The sequence below is a fragment of the Bison bison genome, unplaced genomic scaffold (assembly GCF_000754665.1).
Source record: "Bison bison bison isolate TAMUID 2011002044 unplaced genomic scaffold, Bison_UMD1.0 scf7180017864170, whole genome shotgun sequence".
NCBI lineage: Eukaryota > Metazoa > Chordata > Mammalia > Artiodactyla > Bovidae > Bison > Bison bison.
In genome coordinates this window covers 1,178,926-1,187,853 of record NW_011494742.1, presented here as the reverse complement: position 1 = coordinate 1,187,853, position 8,928 = coordinate 1,178,926, and the positions used below count along the sequence as shown (strand labels likewise).

At 47.8% G+C, this 8,928-nt stretch overlaps 1 long non-coding RNA gene across 1 annotated transcript in view; it reads right to left on the bottom strand.

Moving 5' to 3' along the window:
* Window positions 1-709: 709 nt before the first annotated feature.
* Window positions 710-8,928, bottom strand: part of LOC104990100 — a 31,914-nt gene continuing 23,695 nt past the window's right edge. The window contains exons 2-3 of the long non-coding RNA XR_825460.1: window positions 1,767-1,995; window positions 710-1,187 (exon numbers count right to left, since the gene is read on the bottom strand). This is a non-coding gene — a long non-coding RNA (uncharacterized LOC104990100). The remainder of the gene's footprint in view (window positions 1,188-1,766; window positions 1,996-8,928) is intronic.

Below are 8,928 nucleotides of genomic sequence, written 5' to 3'. Positions count from 1 at the left end.
CCCAGCCTCCACCTCCCCTCCCCGCAACCCCTCTGCCCTCTTCTCCCCCCACCCCCCGGCCCGGGCTGCTTCTACTGGAGAGTGCGGATCCTGGAGGAGGGGGCTGGATTTCTCAGAAGCCAGATGTGAATGGAAGTGCTCAGAAACGCACCTGTCGATTAGCAAGGGGGCGGCAGGTTACCGCGGTGCGGGGTGGGGGGACGCGGGGACAATGACAATGCCAGGCCTCCTTCTTTGAAAGGCGAGTTCTGCAGCTCTGAAGCCCTGGCCGGCGGACGCTGTAGGCCCTGGGTTCCAGCCCTAGCTCCGTGTGACTTTGAGAAAATCCCTTCATCTCTGAAGTTCGCTTTACGCTTCTGTAAGCTGACACTGAGAATCTGGCAGCAAGTTTCTGCATATAGGACAAAATGATGTTTGTGGGAAATGCTCTGGAAAACGTTAAATGCCGAAATATTCAGATCAAAATCAGCAGGCCTTAATAAGAGATGCACAGGTTGGAGACTGGATGGCTTGAGCTCTTCTCTTGGGTCCCTCATAAACACGCTGTGGACTAGTCCTTTTACCTCTCTGGACATTTCCCTTAGCACTAGAATGAAAGGGCCCATCTAGTGACACAAACAAGACAAAGTTCCCTTCCCTCTTGTGACAGAGAGAGACAATAGACAAATATGATGATAGTACACTATTAGGTGGAGAAGGCAATGGCACCCCACTCCAGTACTCTTGCCTGGAAAATCCCATGGACGGAGGAGCCTGGAAGGCTGTTAGGTAGTAATAATACTATGGAAAAAGGTGATGTGAGTTAGGGAGAGAATGGCAGGGAATGCTGCCCTAGATGCAGTGATCAGGGAAGGCTACCTTGTAAAGACCTTGAGAAAACAAGGAGTGAGTCACGCACGTATCTGGGAACGGCCTATGCAAAGGCCCTGAAGCAGGAGTGTGCCTGGCTGGCGTAGGCAGGATGGAGAATGCTGTGTGGTTAAGGAGCGGAGCACAAAAGGAGAGGAGGCGGGAAGTTAGGCAGGAAAGATAGTGGGAAGCTGGTTCTCATAAACCTGAGAGGCATAAACGTGGGTTAGGATATCGTTCCCAGTACTTTGGAAAGTGATTGAAAGATCCAGAGCAGAGAAGCAGCATGATCTAATTTGTTTTCAAATGTTTCTTCTGGCTGCCGCGTGGAGCATATTCTGTAAGGGAACAAGAGGAAGCAAAATGGCAGTATCCAAAGGCACGATGGGGGCTTGGACCAGGCCCTGGCTGGCTGCACTCCCCACCCCTACCCCAGCCTGGCGCAAGCTTTGAGTCCATCCTTTGAGGATTTGCTTTGTCTTCAGACCCACAGGTCTCCTCCCTCTGTCCTTCAATCATGTGTCCGTGGTTAGCAAGTGTTGGCTACCATCCTCTGTGAAATAAACAGGGCTCCCACAGACCACAGATTCCCAGGTAAGGGGTGGGTCCCCCAGGCAGGGATTGGTGGGGCACGGTTCAGATTATGGAAAGCAGTAGAGATTAAATGCCAGCTATAATTGTGCCCCTTTATCTACTGCTTTAAGACCCTGTCATAGATTGTGCATGACTGAGAGTAATGGTATAGAAAAATATTCTTATTCTGCTTTATTTTTAATTATACACTCACAAACACAGGCCCTTAACTGTTACTGAGAACACTGGGCCTGTAGCATACCACCACACAACCAGCTGCTTTTACCAGTGTGTCAGCCCTGGGAATGGGAACCCCCTTCCAGGATACTCTTTCTGGCACCCACCTGGTTATAAGATGTCTTGCCCTGTCCTCTGGTTCTGTCCTCTGTGTATCTCTTGTCTCATGAACCAGAAGGTAGGTTCCCAGCAGACAAGAGCCATATCTTCTTTAACTTGGTTTAGTACTCCTCATTAATTCACCAGTTGATAGATGAGCAGAAGGCAGTAGGATCAAAGATGTAAAAGCTTCTAGGGCGTTGGCTTCAGTTGGTGTCAACACCTGCCCTTGTGAGCCTGTTGAACCAAAAGGAATCTTGGAAGTCATTTAATCCAGCTCTTTGATTTTCCAGAGGAAGAAACTAACCCCCAGAGAGGTAGAGCCGCTGGCCCAGAGCCACACAGCTAGGAAAGACAACTGAAAATGGTGAGGAGAAAACGGCTCACTCTCACCAGCCAACTGTGTTAGCGCTGAAGAAAAGTGCAACAGGAACAATATTCCATCTCAAGGCAATCCTCACAGCCATTCTAGGCAGTAGGAACAAATGACAGAATTACCCCGATTTTGTAGGTAGAATAAACAAAGACCGAGATTCTGCTGAGTGGTATAGACTATATATTAAATTGGGGAGGTGGGAGAGGGGCAGAGTAACTGAAAAAGCTGAGTTGGTCCTTTCTTAGTTCTTGGAAAGGGAAAAGTTGGGATGAATATGTTATGATGTAAATATGATAATAATATAATATGAATATGGTAATGACATGATATGAATATGATAATGATGTGATAGGAATATGACTGTCATTCAGAGGAATTTGAATTCTTCCATGTAGCTTCAGAGAACAGAATGAAGCCCAGCAAAGGCAAAGAAAGAAAATATGAATCTGGGCTCAATAGGAGAGACAGCTATCTGATCATGAGAACTGTCACAAAGGAGAAGAAACTGGCTGAGGGGACAGTGGGCTTCCAGTTGCTAGAAGGGCCTGGGCACCACCAAGAAGACCCCAGATCTTCAGGCACAGTTGGACTGGATGGCCCCTGAATTTCCTTTGAAGCCTGATATTCAGCAGTTCTGTGCAAAGGGAACTTGGCATTGGGTTTCCTCTCTTTGAAACCCCTAGGACTTGCTCCTACCCTCTTGGCTGGAGGCATTCTCCCAAATGAAGTCTTCCCAAAAATGACATGGAAAAGTCTTCCACTTCCTAAGGATGCGATGAAGAGAAATGGCCTTAGGTCATGTGACTTTCATAGGACCTGTGAAACACTTCCTATACTGTAAGCTTAGGGATGTGGCTCAGTTTCCAGAGAGTGTTACACAAACTCCTCTCTGGGTGATCCCTGAGGAGAGGCGGCTACCCACGGACCTCAGTGCTGGAGATAAAGCAGTGTGGAGCCCGGGGGATGGACTGCACGACCTCTCAAAGTTCCTGCCAGCCCATTCCAGCTATAATTCTATGATAAAACCATTAGAGGGTCCAGAGGTGGTTTAGCCTCATTTCTCCCATCCTGGTGATTGAACACATTTTTTTTTTAAATCCCATAAACCCTAAGCCATAATTCTTTTACAGCAGAGGGAAAGACAGAACAGTCATGCACAGTTTGAAGCAAGGGAGTTGCGGGGAGAGGTTAAAGGGAGAGGAAGGCTTGTTTAGATTGCGGTTGTCTTTTTTCGTTTGGGGTTGATGGGGGGATGTTAAATGTGAAGTTTGATGACTGAACAAAAGCAGAGCAAATGAGAAAAAAAGAACGTGAAAAAACTCAAACCTGCAGTTTTCTGATACACAGAAAGGAAACCCAAACTCTGCTCATTATGGCGCATATTTCTGGCAGATCATAACATTAAATTACAGCCCTGCAGCCTTGGCCGGGACTGGGGAGTTCTTCCCATGTGCTTCCAATTAAGCGCGTTTGAAGTTGCCCTGGATATTTATTTGTAGGGGATTTACTGCACAGAACGATTAAAGTTTGTTCTTGTTAGGAGTTTGGGGCTAGTCTGGGGGCAGGGGAGATGGAAAAGAAGAGAGTTAGCTAGGGAGAACGGGGGACGGCCAGGGTACCCCATGAATACGTGTGTATGTTAGAAAGTGCACACAAACACACACACAAGAGCCCTTTGTTTTAAACATGGGGAGGGTTCAACATCTCTGACCGTGATTTTGTTTATAGGAAATCCTTTATAATGCACGTTTAGTGTTTCCATATGGAATTCTCTTAGGATATTTCTCAGCACCACCCTCCCCCTCCCCCTTTTTATTTGGATAAGGCAAGAGAAAAGGGACTGTACATTCCAAAGATTCATAGTCATTCCGGATCAAATTCAATGGATTTTGGCAAGAGTTGAAAAACCCAGATGCAGGGCTTCAGCCTCCCGCTGAGCCGCCTCCAGCTGCGAGTGTCTGGTGGAGGCACTTTGTAAAATCATGAAAACCCTATTAAATTCATGAAATATGATATACTGTCGTTTCAGACTAACTTTCCATTGAACTGTCCATGAAGAGAGAATTTGGTTAACTTGCTGAAGAAGGGGGAAGTGGCAAGGCTGGGGCAGGGTGGGGGCCCAGAGGCTCTGTTGAGGAAAGCGTAGCGGTGCTGGGAATCCTAAAGAGGCTGCACACTTGGCGGGTGTGGAGGTCGTGGGAGCTCCTCCAGACCCCAGCAGCACCCAACTTTGGAAAGGTTTGACTCCTCTCAGAGAGGGGTGTCACCCTGACTCCCCTACCTGTCAAGTTGCTGACCACCCCACTGTCACCAGTGAGCTGTCAAGATGACTTTTTAGAGCACAGGAAACTTCAGCTAAACCAGGGGATACTGTTAGCTTCCATTCCCTTGTTTTACAGCTGAAGGGCCCAGGATAGAGGGAGAGAGAAGGATTTGCCTGAGGTTTGGCAAATTAAAACCCCAGGGCTCCTGAGTTCTCTCCACCTCCCAGCACAGACCAGGCAGAGAAGTTTGCCTTGAGCCCCAGCTCTCTCTGCCTCCGATCAGAGCTGCTGACATGGTTTTTTGCAATAACTCACAGGCCCAGACTCCCCTCAGCTACGAAATGACCCATCCTAAAGGAATTGGACACTCTTAGTTCATTTCCTATTGAACTATAATTCACATCATAAACTATTACATGTTTATTTTCAAACAAAACAGGGTGAGGACTCCCTGGAGGTGACTTGGTTTTGTTTTCTGGAAACTGCCCCAGGACATGGCAATGGCAGTTCACATGTGTGTGTGTGTGTGTGTGTGTGTGTGTGTGTGTGTGGAGTTTGCCTTGCAGAAAGCCAAGTGGGGCCCTTCTTCCTCAGGCCTTGGCACCCCAGGGACCGAAGTCCAGACCTGTAGAATGGAAGGGTACAGAACATCATGATCACTTGTCATCCAAGCAGTTGTCCCTAAAATAGGAATGTCATACTCTGTGGGCAGAACATCTCTGACCCAGCTGTCAGGATTGACTTCAGGCGTGGAAATGATCAGAATAAAAATTGACTTTAATTAAGCACGTATGGTGGCTTCCTAGGTGGCTCACTGGTAAGAATCCTCCTGCCAATGCAGGAGACACGGGTTCGATCCCTGGGTTGGGAAGATCCCCTGGAGTAGGAGGTGGCAACCCACTCCAGTATTCCTGCCTGGAAAATTCCATGGACAAAGGAGCCTGGTGGGCTGTAGTCCATGGAGTTGCAGAGTCGGATACAACTGAAGCGACTGAGCACGGCACAGCAAGCATGTACAGTGTGCTGAAGTACTGCTCTAAGGGCTTGCAAGAGTTAAATCATTTCCTCCTAATGAATAGATGATATAGTAATACTATCATCCCCATTTTGCAGATGAGAAAACTGGGGCAAATTGCCCAAGGTCTCATTAGGGACTAAGATCACTTAGCTGACATAGTCACTGAGTCAGTATTTGAACCTCAGCAATCAGGCTCCAGAGCCTAAGCTCTCAAATGACCCACTACCCTCCCCACCCCACCCCACCCCACCTTCCCCATACAAAAGCGCAGACCTAATTACCAATGACACTAAGGTCTTTACTTCCCCTCTTCTCACCTACAGATGGAGGTATACTTTTTGAAACAAACAGTTCACTCTCGCCTTACCCTTTTGTTATGTAAGTACCCTCTGAGTGCGGCAATGAATTAAGTCACTAAGATTCTAAGCCTGGGCTTCACAAACTGTACTGAGCACACAAATTCCCTAGCAGTCTTGCTGAAATGCTGGTTCTTCAGCATGTTTGTGGAGGAGCTGGGGGTCCACAGTTCTAACAGGCTCACAGGTGCTGCTGCTGGGCCATGGAGGCACTTGAGCAGTAAGGCTGCAGGCTATTCACCTGACTGCTTCCCTCCACCAACGGAGACATCCCCCAAAAGGCACGCGCACGGGAGGCAGCTGGGAGGGCCAAAGCCATTTCACTGACTTCACAGCTGTGACCCAGACTAGTCCTCCTGCCGCCTGTGCCTGTCGGGAGAGCCAACAGATTCCCAAGCTTCCAGTCTCAGGCCCTGGGACACCTGGGGAAGGTGCAGAGTCTTTGGGGCCATGAGAAGCCTCTGACTGAAATCTTTGCAGTAGCTGGCAACAGCCAGGGACCTGCAGGAACAGATTCCGGAGTCTCTACATCCCCGGCAGGGGCGGTGATTGAGTATGTGGAATCACTGGGGTCAGGAACGGTCAGCACCAATGCCTCTCCCACATCTTGAAAGGAAGCTGCTGGCCAAGGGACACTGGCCCAGTGTGGCAGTTTCCACCTTCTTGCTGGCGAGGTTGGACAGACCTTTAGCATTTCTGCTTCCATTTATTTGACATGTAAAATGAGAGGATCACACCAGATACTCTTTCAATCTTTCCTCTCCTTCTCATCTCAATCTGAGTCTCTAAATGCCTGTACAGTAAACAAAAACTCAGCCAATTGTCTGCATGTCTAAATATTCTGATGTCCTGTCGCCTACGCCACACATCAGGATATCAAATGGAACCAGTTTCCTTTCCATCTGGAGGCAGAACGCCATAAACACAGCTCCCCGTGAACCTGGGCACCCCACCCCACGCCACATTTTGAGAAGCAGATGCAGGAGGTTGATTCCCGCAGCCATCAAGCCTGGGCCAGAGACTGGAAGGTGGAACCTAGTCCCCAGGGCTCTGCTTTATAGCTCAAACGCGCAGTATTGTGCCTGAGAGCTCTGAAGGCCTCCCTCAGCCAAGAGAAACAGGCATTTTAGAGCAGAAAGGGGGCAGCACTTGACCCCTGGCCTCCTCCATCCAGCTTTCTCTGACAAAGGGAGACAGAGCATCGTGGCCTGGTAAGGCGCAGGGGGCCCAGTGGATGGCTGGTCCAGCAGAGCTGGGCTTGGATCCTCGCGCCCCCAGATCTCAACCTGTGTGGTCATCAGCGTCCCTGTGAGTGTCATTCCTGGGGCAACACACAGGCACAGAGTAGGGAGGCAATAAGGTGAAGCTATTCCTTCCTTCAAGCGACTGTTGGTAATAAATCAGATACTTCCCAGATCTGTTCTTCAAACTGATAGAGTCCAAGGGTACCTCTGGAACCAGCATCAACAAACGATAAAAGATCCAGGGTTCTAAATCAGCACTGTTCCATAAAACAAATCATGAGCCATTGATGTGTGTCACATTCAGTCAGTTCAGTCTCTCAGTCGTGTCTGACTCTTTGCAACCCCATGGACTGCAGCACAACCCCAAGGCTTCCCCGTCCATCACCAACTCCCGGAGATTGCTCAAACTCATGTCCGTCGAGTCAGTGATGCCATCCAACCATCTCATCCTCTGTTGTCTGCTTCCCCTCCTGCCTTCAGTCTTTCCCAGCATCAGGGTCTTTTCCAATGTCAGTTCTTTGCATCAGGGGGCCAAACTATTGGAGCTTCAGCTTCAGCATCAGTCTTTCCAATGAGTGTGTCACATACAGCATTTAAAATTTTTTACTAAAAAAATGTTTTAAAAATTTTAGTGTATTACATCTTTTAAAGTAATAGTTCTAACTAATTTTAATAACATATTTTTAATTTAGCCTAATATATCTAAAGTAGTATCATTTCAACATGTAATCAACATTAAAAATTATTAATGAAAAATATCACATTCTTATGTACAAAGTCTTTGAGACTCAGTATACATTTTACATTTACAACATACCTCAATTTGGACTAGCCGTATTTCAAGTGCTCAATAAGCATGTGTGGGCAGTGATGACTTACCAAACAGGGTGGATACGGAAGAACTGCTTGGCACCCTGCCAGTGTGGTGGCGCTGCGTAGCATTTAGCTTCTCCATCATCTCCTACACCACCCCCTCAGCCAGTCCAAATAATAATCCTATTACTAACAATAAAGCCCTAAGAATAATGTTCTTAAATACAGTGACTAGGCATTTCCTCAGGGCTTCCCAGGTGGCCCTGGTGGTAAAGAATCTGCCTGGCAATGCAAGAGACATAAAGGGTGTGGGTTCAATCCCTGGATCAGGAAGATCCCCACTCCAGTATTGTTGCCTGGAGAATCCTACGGACAGAGGATCCTGGTAGGGTAGCAAAGAGTCGGACACGACTGAAGCAACTTAGCACACGGGCGTTTCTTCAATCTTAGGCAAAAGGAGTTTTAGAAAAGTTTTAGGAAAGTTTGCTATTTTTATTGTTCTCTAGTATTCGACCTAAAGAAGAATGCTGGACTTGTTCTGCACAAGCTACTTGAGGATTTTAACACCGCCCCTTCCCAGCCAGACTGTCACCCCTAAGCTCCTTCAATAAAAAATCTCCGGAACTATGACTGACCAATGGAGAAGACAAAAAAAAAAAAAAAAGCACCTGCAGGAGCTCCTCAACTGATGAATGCTCAGTGTTGTTTACTTTTTTAAAATGTGATTTAAAGAAGGACCTTGAATACCAGAGCAGAGGAAGCTGGTAGGATAGACTGCAGGGCTACAGGATTTAGAACAGTCAAGGCAGTGGGGCCAGAAGGATGGCATAGATTATTTGCTACCATGGTACAGACTCCAGCGCAGGGTACTGGGCTAGAGGACTCAATGATGCAGAGCTTTAGGGGTGTGCTATAGCAATGAGAGATTGAAATATAAGGTATATCATAGAATGTTGGGCATTAGCTATGAGACTCAAGGGATCCTGGGGTGAAGGGAAAGCAGCGTTTAAACAGCCCATGTCCTCCTCCAATCGGACAGCAGTACTTCGGGTCTCCCGCACCAGCCTCATGGCGGGGCCACCCAGCTTTTTTCGGTCCT